This window comes from Callospermophilus lateralis, chromosome 1 (genome assembly GCF_048772815.1).
Source record: "Callospermophilus lateralis isolate mCalLat2 chromosome 1, mCalLat2.hap1, whole genome shotgun sequence".
NCBI lineage: Eukaryota > Metazoa > Chordata > Mammalia > Rodentia > Sciuridae > Callospermophilus > Callospermophilus lateralis.
In genome coordinates, this window is record NC_135305.1 from 22986944 (window position 1) to 22998819 (window position 11876).

Genomic DNA, 11876 nt, shown 5'->3' on the forward strand with positions numbered 1-11876 from the left:
AAAAGAAGTATTAACTTTATCAAGACTACTTTTAATAGTAAAGGCTTTTTTGTTAGAAAATAAAAAATTAGTGAGTTTTCCTTTTTTATCTCCGATGAGTGTCACCAGATACTATTATTTGACCTATGTCAAGGGTTTTTCAAATCTATGCCCAGAACTCAGGCAGTGCTTACATTTTTAGATGGCTTTAATAATGGTTAACTTGCTTAAATCAGATTTCTGAAAGGCACATATGATACTTGTTTCTGAGTGTGTTTTAGGGATTAAGAAGCAAACCATTTGGGCAGCATAGGCCGTAAAGCTGGGCCAAGGCAGAGACTCGCTGCTTTTCACATCCACATGTTTTAGTTTTGTCTTGAAATTCTGTATTTTTAAGCTGCTTTTATGAAATGGTTGAACCTTAAAACTGTGGAGTTGATGTAGTATGCATGTAATTGATTTTAAACTAGGTTTCATGGATATAGCTCTAAGTAAGTTTGTTACTTTGAGAAGAACTGCATGTGATTTACTACTGAAGTCTACAAGTTTTTTATTTTATTTTTGGTGGTAGGAATCAAAATGCAGTCATTTCTTGAATCATATCTGTGACATAATCTTAACATCTAAATCTGTGAAGCTGTTTTGAGTTCTTTCAACTTGACAGTTTGGGGCTGGAGTTGGCAGTTTGAGTGAGTGCTGAGACAACTATGAGCCAATTGTCACTCTGTGGTTCCCTCCCTCTGTCCTCCCTGGGGTTTGACCCTCTGACCCCTTCCTTAAGACCATTAAGAAGTCTCCTATGTTTAGAGAGTTAACATGTTGAAGACACTTTATATGTATATTTTTTTCCTTTTCTCCCAACTCCTGAGGTTTGTTTCTCAGTCAGGCATTTGGTTCTCCTGTTGGCTGCTTTTGACTGAAGTCCTCCATGTGGGTTTCCTTTAGTCCTACCTCCACATTTTCCTCCTCCTCTTTTCTTTTCAGAAGTTCTTTTTCTGTTTTTCGGCAATCTAAGTGAAAATAGAACTGAGATGGAATTGTGTTAGTCACCTTTAACAGTGATTAATGGCTGCTTGAATACTGTGCTGTGTGCTTTGGTCTTTCCATGAATTCTGGTTTTCACTGGCTGTGGGAGTGCGTCTGTGCTCCTCTGTAAGATGAGGACATGGATGGAGAAAAATTTTTCTGCTGCTCAGATACTAGATGGAGTTTACTAACATGGTGATAAGGTTGCAGACCCTCATAGGAGCACTGTAAATTTCTGAAGGATGCCTGTGAATGGAAAATGGGGAGATGTTTTTGAGGCTCAGTGTGAGAAGACCCAGGACTTGAACCAGACTGTTTGCAGTGTGGCCAGACCTCCTCCTTCTGGAGTTAGAGTGGGTTGCCCGGGCACCTTTCTGCCTACTGTTGCCATCTGCCTTGAGGCCACAGCAGTCCAATCTGAACCCACCACTTGGGAAAAGTTGCCCACCCTTTTTTTTAATATTTATTTTTTAGTTGTAGTTGGACACTATACGTTTATTTCATTTATTTATTTTTATGTGGTGCTGAGGATCGAATCCAGGACCTCACTGCTCGCTCGTACTAGGTGAGTGCTCTACTGCTGAGCCACAACCCCAGCCCAAGTTGCCCATCTTGACCCACTCAACTTGGAACATTCTGCTGCCTTTCATCTCCCAGCAGGAGGCAGCCTTCTTCTACAGACATCCTTTCTGTGGTGGTATTTAAACCACTTGGGGAGTTTCTGGGAACTTGCTCAGCACTGGATCTACCATGTGCATGTGTGCATGCACACACACACACACACAGATATTTCTCTTGCACAGTTGTACATGGCCTGTGACCTTGAGTGCTTGTGTTCTGTTCCGAGAGGAGTTTTTGTTAGAAGGCACTGAGAATATTTTTGTTACGTTCACAACTATGCAGGCTGCTTATCTCTCCACTGTCAAGGCCAGTGGCAGTTGTTTTTGCTTTCTGATTTATATTGATGTATTATGCAGTCATTGCCCATACTGTTCCGTTTTTTTAAAAATTTGTGATTAGTTTTTGTTTCCAAAGAGTTTAATTATTGCTGTGCTAAGATCATTTAGTAATCCTTTTCCTCAGTGTGATTCTGTTTCTTTAACTTTTCCTATTTTGTAGCTTTTCAGAATTTTATCATACATCTTTATATAGGTTCTATCACAGAAGAATAGTGATGGCTCTTCAATCTTAGTATTTCTTGCCTGAAAATGCAGATATTTGGTAGGAACAAGTGAAATATATGTGTGTGTGCGTATGTCGTATTATATATATATACACACACACACACACACACACATATACAGGTATATATATATATTATATGAATGCCATCATAGCTTTTTTGGGGGGATTTTATCTTTGAAATATGTAATTTACGCCTTTTAGTTTGTGAAGTTTCTGTGCTAATGTATGTATATGCTTCTCCTATTTTCATGGGAAGAGATACCAAAATTTCCCTTTGCTCCCGCTCTAAATTGAGATTCCTTCTGTTGCTAATTTAATTCTTTTTGAAAAGGAACAGAAGGGTTTACCTTTTGCCATTTTATCTCTATTACTACCTAAAAAGCAGTTTGCAACAAGGACTTTATAGGCTTAATGAGTGAATCAGTACCCCCATTTAATCATTCTATATCATCTGCAGAATATTTTCTAGATTCTTGTTTTTCAGAAAGATCAGAGCTGGAGATGTAACTCAGTGGTAGAGAATGTGTTTAGCATGCGTGAGGCGCTGGGTTCCATCACCAGCACCACAAAAAATAAATCAAAGATTTGGGATTCCAAACAGTGGAATTGCTCTAAAACTTTCTAAAGATCACCCTACTAGTAACTGCAGAGTGTTTGCTCTTGTGTGTGGGACATAGTGGCTGCATGATATCCTGGGATCATTCTTGTCCCAGTGGTTACAGCCCCTTAACCCAGGCAGCAGCCCTACATTCTTGTGGAAAGCCACAGTGGCATCCAAAGAGTCTACTGGAAGTGCCTGTGTTCTGACGGTATTTTTGTTGTTGTTGGAGGGCGGTGTTTGTTTTCGAGCAAGGACTTGGAATTTTATAAGTATACATATCATTTGCTAAACACATTTTCCCACCAGCATGCTCTTTTGGAGTAAGAGACCTAAGCACTGGCAAGATTCCTCAAGAGGAACATGCAGAGTCATGGATGTTACAGGTAAACCATCCAGCATATTTTGGTTTGTGGACTCTGGGTTACTTTTCAAGTGTTAGAATCTTCCTGATCCAGAATTGAAGGCTAAAAGCAGACACAAGTAAACATGTTCCTACTGGGTAAACTTTCTGTCCAAATCTAAACAAAAAGAAAACAAATAAAAACCTTAAAAGTATCTGAACTCTATCTGAAAGTTCTGTGGGATGTTGCTGTGCCCTCGGTGCTGGCAGCCAGTTTGGGGGCATTCCTCTCCTCATTTATTCTTTTTTTTCTTTTGCAGTACCAGGGATGAAACCCAGACATGCTAGGCAAGCGCTCTGCCACTGAGCTGTATTCCCACTTATTCTTTTTCTTCTTCCCTCACTTGGTTTCCCAACTTTTTTTCTTTATGTTTTTTTTTTTCCCCTGTTTCTTCTGTTCTCCTTTCCCTTTGGCTTTGTATTGATGACCTAATAACAACCTACCTTTTTTAGCCTAATGACAGTCCTAAGCTAAAGACAACTTTTACTCTGATGTTGAAGATTGTAGTCTGTGAAACTCTATAAAGGTACAAAGTATTTCTGAAGAGTTTAGTGTTTATGTAACAGTTTCATGTCGAATGGAATATACATGTGAAATGTAGAGTTCCAAGGTCTTTTGAATAAGTTTCAGTAGGTATTCCAATAGGTTCAGATGGAAGTTTGAAGGCCACTCTGCCAAAATTTAGGTAATAGTAATCATGTAGATAATGAATTTCAGGATTATTTTTTATGTATTTTTTGTGGTACTGAGGATAGAATCCAGGTGTAGTTCACATCAAGCTATGTCCCCATCCTGTTGTTTAAATTTTGAAGAGGATCTCCCTAAATTGCCCAGACTGGCTTTGAATCTGGTATCGTCCTGTCTCAGTCTCCTAGAGTCGATAAGATTATAGGCCTATGCCACCATGCCCAGCTAGGATTCTTTCTATTTATGAAAATTTTCATAAGCAAAAATATCATTTGGATTACACTAATGTTTTTTAAATTGCTTAAACTGTAACAGTTTGGTTTCAAAATGTAATAGTCAAATTTGTGTTAAATAGGAACTATGACTTGTGCCATAGGCAAGGATCATAGAATAGTCTAACTATCATGGCCTTCAGAGATAATTGAATTCGGTCTTGTTTGATAGATGAGACAATTTACTTAAATTTGCACACCTGGTTAGTAGCATAATTGACTACAGTTAGATGTTCCCCTCCTTATCCATTGTGCTTTTGGGGCAGAGAGTCAAAGTTAGGAGATTTAGATATAAAATTGGCAGAACAGCATGAGAAGAGCATTTGAGTAATAAAGTAGCTTTGATTTCAACATTTTGTAAGTTACAAGATGTTGGAATAGGGGTTTAGACTCTTTGGAATTGTATTATTGGAAGGTTGTATTTGAGGGTGCCTCTCAAGTCTATGATGTGGCTAGAGGTGGAAAAAAATTGGAGAGATTTAGCTGCTGCTTGTTGTGTATTAGTGCAATTTGTTAGTGTTTTATCTTCAGTAGATCTTATTCCTATTTTTTAGTAGAGAGCATTCTTATTCTGAAATTTTTTGGTAGAGAAGATGGATGCCACAGTCAAGAAGGATAGGAAAGGGGCCTAGGGTTGTGGCTCAGTGGTAGAGCACTTGTCTAGCATGTGAGGGACACTGGGTTCAATTCTCAGCACCACATATAAATAAATAAAATAAAGCCCATCAACAACTAATAAAAATATTTAAAAAAAAAGAATAAGAGACTTAAGATATATTAATAGTACTAGAAAAAGCTGGGTGCAGTGGTGCATACCTATAATTCTAGCAACTAAGGAGGCTGAGGCAGGAGGAGTGCAGATTTGAGGCCAGCCTAAGTAATTTAGCAAGGCCCTAAGTAAGTTAGTGAGACCTTATCTCAAAAGAAAAACTAAAAAGGGGTGGGATTGTAACTCAGTGGTAAATTACCCCTGGGTCCAATCCCCAGTACCAACCAAACAAACAAAGCATTGGAGAAAAGCCCAGGAGACTGGAGATGTTCTCTGAGAAGATATCGTAGTGAGTTTTGAGACCTACTTCCCATTGTTCAGGACTATAGCCTTTCTTTAACTGTTTAAAATAACCCATTATTCAATAAATACTTCCTTTTCAGTGGTGGGGGTGCTGGGGATTGAATACAGGTGTGCTCTACCACTGAGCTCCACCTCCAGCTCTTTTTAGTTTTTTTCTTTTGAGATAGATTCTTACTAAGTTGTTGAGACTGGCTTTGAATTTGAGGTCCTCCTACATCAGCCTCCAAAGTCACTGGGATTATGGGCATGCACCACCATGCCGAACATCAGTAAATACTTTTTTTGAACACACCTATCATGCGCCTAGCATTGAACCAGATGCTATGGGTATTACAAAAGAATTGCTCATCTAGGGCTTTTCTGTCTACGGTATAGTCATTTCTTCTCTAGTGGGGTTCAAAGTGAACAGGCCATGAAATGGGAGGTTCAGTGAATGTCTGAGAGCCCCAAAGGGTGTTGTAGGCAAGAAGAGAGAAGGGAGGACCACGGCAGTAGGGGAACACCCAAGAACCATGACATTTAAGCAGTTTGAAGGACTGGTAGTTAAGAACAGCTGAAGAACAGGTGCACATTTCCTTTGGGGAGAGCTCAGGGATAGGCTGGGCAAAGTTAAGATTTAGGCTCAGGAGTTGGGAAAAGAACAATTTATGGTGTAAGGTGCACACAAGGAGAATCCCTTGGAAGTACCATGGAGTATTTATTGTAAACACTTAAAAATTTAGAAAAATAATACTGTAAAGTCCTGTATACCCTTTATCCCGATTCACCAGTAGTTACCATTTCACCACATTCATGCTCTGGGTGGGTTTCCAGAGCATGTAAACTCAATGTGGCAAGGTTGTACATTTATATCACTGGCCTCACTCACTACTTGAGTGCTAGCTGCAGACATCACAATTCATTTTTAAACCCTTGCTAAGGAGGACTTACCTTCACAGGTGCAACAGTTCCAGCACCCAAGCAGCTTCATGTTGCTGCTGTAATATGGCTTAACATAGAGAAAATGTTGAAATTTGGGGAAGGTGTATTTTTTTTTTAAATTTAAAATAAAGCAGACTAATTTGGCACAACATATATTGAATTAATTGGTGGGACCAGAGACTAGAACCACAGAAACCAGGTTATACATATTTAAAGAGTCATATGTAGCTATAAAAATAGAAAGAAGCAGCTCATTGTATCCTGATATGCTTTCTTGTTTAAGATAAAATCTTAAGGAAGAGCAAGGCAAAAGAGAATGTGCAAGAGAATTTATAAACATTTGCACATAGAGGGTTGTAAAATCTCCGGAAGGATAGAAAATGAATTGTAGCATCTCATGTCTTTAAGAGAAAGAATTAGGTATTTGGGGGACAAGGAGATTTTTTTCCAGAATACCATTTTTTACCTTTTGAATTCTGTTTTACTTTTTGAATCTTGTAATTATGTTACTTTAAAAAACATAAAACAGTAGATAAACAGGTATAGACTTATTGTGATTATTATTAGTTTTGTAGTGTGCAGAATATTTCTTATTGTATCCTAAACAAATTTAGAGGAGATGTGAAGCTAAGAAGATGGAGGAAAATTTTTATTTTCTCAGTTTTATAAGGTGTCCTAGTTCATCAGGGCTGCTGAAAGAAACTACCACACATAAGCTGAAGGGCTTATGAACAACATAAATGTATTTTTCACACTTCTAGAGCCTGGAAGCCCCAAATAAAGCACAGTTAGCCTCCCTGTCTGGTGAGTGCTAGCTTCTTGGCTCATAGATGGCGCCTTCTTGCTGTGTCCTCAAGGTGGCAGAGAGGAAAGGAATCCCAGAGTCCCATTCATGAGTGCTCCACCCTTGTCACCTCATCTAGTCTGCATTACCCCTCAAATCTTAATCATCTTACTACCATCAAAGGTAAGTTTCAACGTAGGAATTAGATGTTGACAGAGCATTCAGTCCATAACAAGGGAAATTTGCTGTTTGTAGAAAGAGTTCCTAGTGTAGGAAGGTATTTTTTGGGGAGCTGCTAATGGGGAGAGGGAGATTTGAAGGGGCTGATACCTAGAAAGTCATAGAGAAAATGTTGAAATTTGGGGAAATATAGAAAGGAAGGGGAAAGCACAAAGGAAGATCTTTAAGAAGAGTTGTTTTTATATTCCTCTTGTAGAAAGGGGGTAAGTCTATCTTCCTCTAAAAGCAAAGAATTTTGTAGTTTGTTTTATTTATTTATTTTTGTGGTGCTTAGGGGATTGAACCCAGGGCCTTGTGCATGTGAGGCAAGCACTCAACCAACTGAGCTATATCCCTAGTCCTATAGTTTTATTTTAGTTGAAAAGTATAGAAGATGGCAAATGGGACTCAGTTTACAATGAAGATGTAGTGATACTAATTTGATATTGAGGTGATTAGTATTTTTAGAAAATATAAAATAAACATTCAGCAACAAGTGGCTACTTTCCCTTTTTTTTGAAAGACATATTCTCAGGTTTCACTGAAGATTATGTGAAGGTCTTAAAAGAAAACCTTATCAACCAGGGACTGTGGTGCACACCTGTATTCCCAGTGACACAGGAAGATCATAAGTTTCAAGTCATCCTCAAGAACCCTCAGCAACTTAGCAAGACCTTGTCTCAAAAATGAAAAGAGCTAGGAATGTAGCTCAGTGGTAAAGTGCCCCTGGGTTCCAGTCCCTGTAACCCCTCCCCTGCATTCGAAAAAAAAAGAAAGAAAAACCTTATTGAATAAATACTAGAATGTTATGTTATTAGTAAATTATTTATGCATTATAGCAGTTTGTCTATATGATAATTTTTATACATGGTCAACCCTTGCTATCTGTGGGTTCCTTACCCATGGATTCAACCAACCATGGATAGGATATACCTGGGGAAAAAAAAAAGAATCACATCTCTACTGAACTTTGACTTTATTTCCTAAACAACATAGTAGAACAGCGGTGCTCGACCACGAGCTATGTCCCAAGCCCCTCTTTTCTTGTGAGACAGGGTCTTGCTAAGTTGCTGAGGGTCTTACTAAGTTGCCCAAGATCAAACTTGGGATCTTCCTGCATCAGCAACTGGGATTATAGGTGTGCACCACTGTTCCTGATTTTAGGCTGTGCTATATAAGAGACTTGAGCATCCATGTTTTTTGGTATTGGGGGTTCTGTAACCAATCCCCTATGGATACTGCGGGACAGCTGTAATTATATAGTGAACTTCTAGGATATTCGAATCCTTTAAAATTACTCTTTTTTGAGCATTTTGAGATAATGTTGCATGAAAAGCTAATTTTAGAGTTAACTCAGCCACAGTTTATTTTCTGTTTTCATGTGACTAACACAAAGTTATTGATTGGTTCTTAGTTCCTCTTCTCTTGAAAGCCACTGTTAATCATTTGAGTGTGGAATTACTCCAGTGTCCCGTTAGTGATCTTGTGGTTAATGAAGACAGATGGTTCACTTATAGATGCTTCTGGAAAGTTAACATTTCAACACTGATTGCTCAGGCAGGCTTTCAAAAGGAGAGGAACCCTGTACTGTTTCATCAGGAGGCCCAGGTGTGACTTTGCTAGAAAAGAGATTGATTTTATCAGTTCCTTCAGGGTTGATGGGCATCTGTGAGACTACAGGAGTCTAGCCAAGCCACGCAAGCTTATGGGAGATGAAGTACTCCATGTTCACGTGCAGTAGAAGATGCTCTGTGGCTTGTTGAAGATTGCTGTGGGGTTTAGAGGGGCAAGAATTGAATATTCTCAATGGATATTTCCATCAAAGAGAATTTAATCTCTAGAGAGCACTTTGCATTCAGAGGCCATTCTGCCTAAGAAACTGGGGCCAGTGGTCTGAAATCAGAACTTCTTTATGGTAGTATGGTGCTGGATTCTTCTAGTTCCCTTTGAAATCTGTTTCTAAAACCCCATAGTTGTATATCAGATATGTTAGAATATAATTGAGAAATAATGATGTGTTGGGCACTTGGATAAAATGTTTTTCTTCTATATTCCTTTTAATCTTTTCAATAACAACTCTAGGAGGTACAAATTATCATTTTCATTATATGGGAGAAAAAAAGTCAAAGCTTAGGAAAGTTTAGGGCTCAGACCCCCAAATAAAGAGCCTCACACAGCCTGCCTCTAGAGAAGGCTACTATGCAGAAAGATGATTTTTTTTTTTGCATGTTTCAGCTTATTTCTGTTTGTGTTTTTCTTGAAATGTAGCATGGTTGTTTTTGGGACACCTCTTTCAAATGTATACTTAGGGAATAAAGTTATTGTTAATATATTTAAGCTCTCTTAGTTTCTTTTTGAAGATTTCTGATCTTATCTATTTTATGATAATTGTGAATAGCTTCATTTAGAGGATAGCCATTAAAAAATGATGTTTGCCAAAATGATGTTTTACCCAATTTCACATTAACATTTTCTCTGTTTATTATTTGTGTGTGTTCTCTTATTCTCTTCATATTTCTGGGTATTTGTTTACTTTTTTTTCTGAATCATTTGAAGATACCATAGCCCTTTGTTCCATAATATTTCATGTGTATTTTCTAAAAATAAGAGTATTCTCTTAAGTTATTACTTCATGAATTTATATTGTTAAAGTATTTCCATTTAAACCGCTATTCATGTTGTGATTTTGTCAGTTGATGTAATAATAAAGTCTTTAATAACATTTTCCCCTTTGGGTCAGATATAATAGTCTCAGATCTAACGTCTTTTAATCTGCAATATTTCTATATGTCTAGGTCTTTTGTCAGATTGACATTTTTTAAAAACATAGTACTAGTCTGTTAAAAAATAATAGGAAGTTCCTCATTTTTGTGTTTGTCAGCTGTTTCCTCATCTAATGGATTGATTCAAGGTTATACATTCTCATAGGATACTGCATAGGTAGTGTTGTGTGTCTCAAGCTGTGACATCTGGAAGCACATGCTGGCCATCTGTCCCTCTCTGGTTATGCTAATTTTGATCACTGGGCAAGGAAGGTGTCAGTCTGATTTCTCCACTGTATAATTAGTGTTTTTTGTTCTTCTTGTGCAACAGTAAGTTGTGTATAGGGAGACACACTTAATGAGCAAATATCCCTCACTTATTTTCCTATTTACTATTAGTATATTTTCATGGATTCCTATCCCCTCATGGTTTCATAAGGTGCTTATTTTTGCTTAATTACCATTTGGCCAGTGGTAGCGCCTTTAAGCTGGCTTGTTTTTCTTTGTGCCAAGTACCCATTGGTTTTTGTTGTTATTGTTACTGGTTTTTTGAGCTCTCCTGATATCATAACATTCAAGGCCCACCCCCAACTTCTTTCTTTGCAGTGCTAGAGGTAAAAACCAGGGTCTCACATATCTAGACAAGTATTTTACCAGTGAGCAATGCAATACCCTCAGTCCCATTAAGGATTATTTTGTAACTACCTATCCCAGCTCTGGAAACAACCATTTCTTTGAGCCACCTGGGTTCTTTGTTTTGGGAGAATGGTATTAGAAACCCTTTGAGCAGACAGAGCTAGGACATGTGTGTGTGTGTGTGTGTGTGTGTGTGTGTGTGTGTGTATACGTGTACACACAAGTCACAGTATATGTATACATAAGAACATGTGCATACAGATATGAAGTTATACATATTTTAGGAATAATGTTTTCACATAGTGGGTGACTTTTGAAGAGGTTACAGTCTCCTATTTTTGCCATCTGACATTTGCTTTAAATATGTAATAAACTTTTGGGAATAGAAATTGTCATTTCAGCCAGGGGTGGATTTGTTTATTCATATTTAGGAAAACTACTATCAGGTAAGTGGAAATGAATCCTTTAACACCTTCACATCAAGTTATTCTCATTTAACATCATTTCACAGTTACTCATTTTAAAACTTAAAACATTTCACCATAATGTTGTTCTGCAAAATCCATATTGTGCATATGTATGGTCTAAAGAACAATAAAATTGAACATCGATCTCCTTTAAGAAATAGCATTTTGCCAGTCCCTTTGCAGCCTTATGAAAGCCCCTTGTCAGGGTCCTCCTCTCTTCTCCTTTGCAGTTAACAACTATCCTCAAATTTGTATTATTAATTTCTTCACTTTTCTTTAATTTATTAATTTAATTCTGAATTACATATCTAAATATAACAAAGGTTTTTGCTTTGCCTGTCTTTGATCTGTATGTAAACAAGACACACTGAATCTATTCTTCCATTTCTTCCTTATCCTTTTTAAAAATTTATTTATATTTTTAGTTATCGATGGACACAATATCTTTATTTTATTTATTTATTTTTGTGTAGTACTGAGGATTGAACCTAGTGCCTCACATGTGCTAGGCAAGTGCTCTACCACTGAGCCGGAACTCCAGTCCCTCTTTCTTTTTAATGTTTTTTAATCAACATTAAGATTTTAGTATTTAATGATGCTGATGTGTGTAGCTGTAGTGCATTCATTTTCATTGATGTATAGTTTTCCACTGTGTGAATATGCCACAGTTTCTCTTTTTATCTGCTAATATTTCCTTTGTGAACAACAGTGCAATGAACACTTCTTAAAACTTGCCTCCTGGAGGAACCCCTCATAGTTTCCTGAGACTGTATTATTAACCTAGCATGCACAAGGCCCTGGGTCTATCCCTAGCACACCACACACACACACACACACACACACACACACACACACACAGACTGT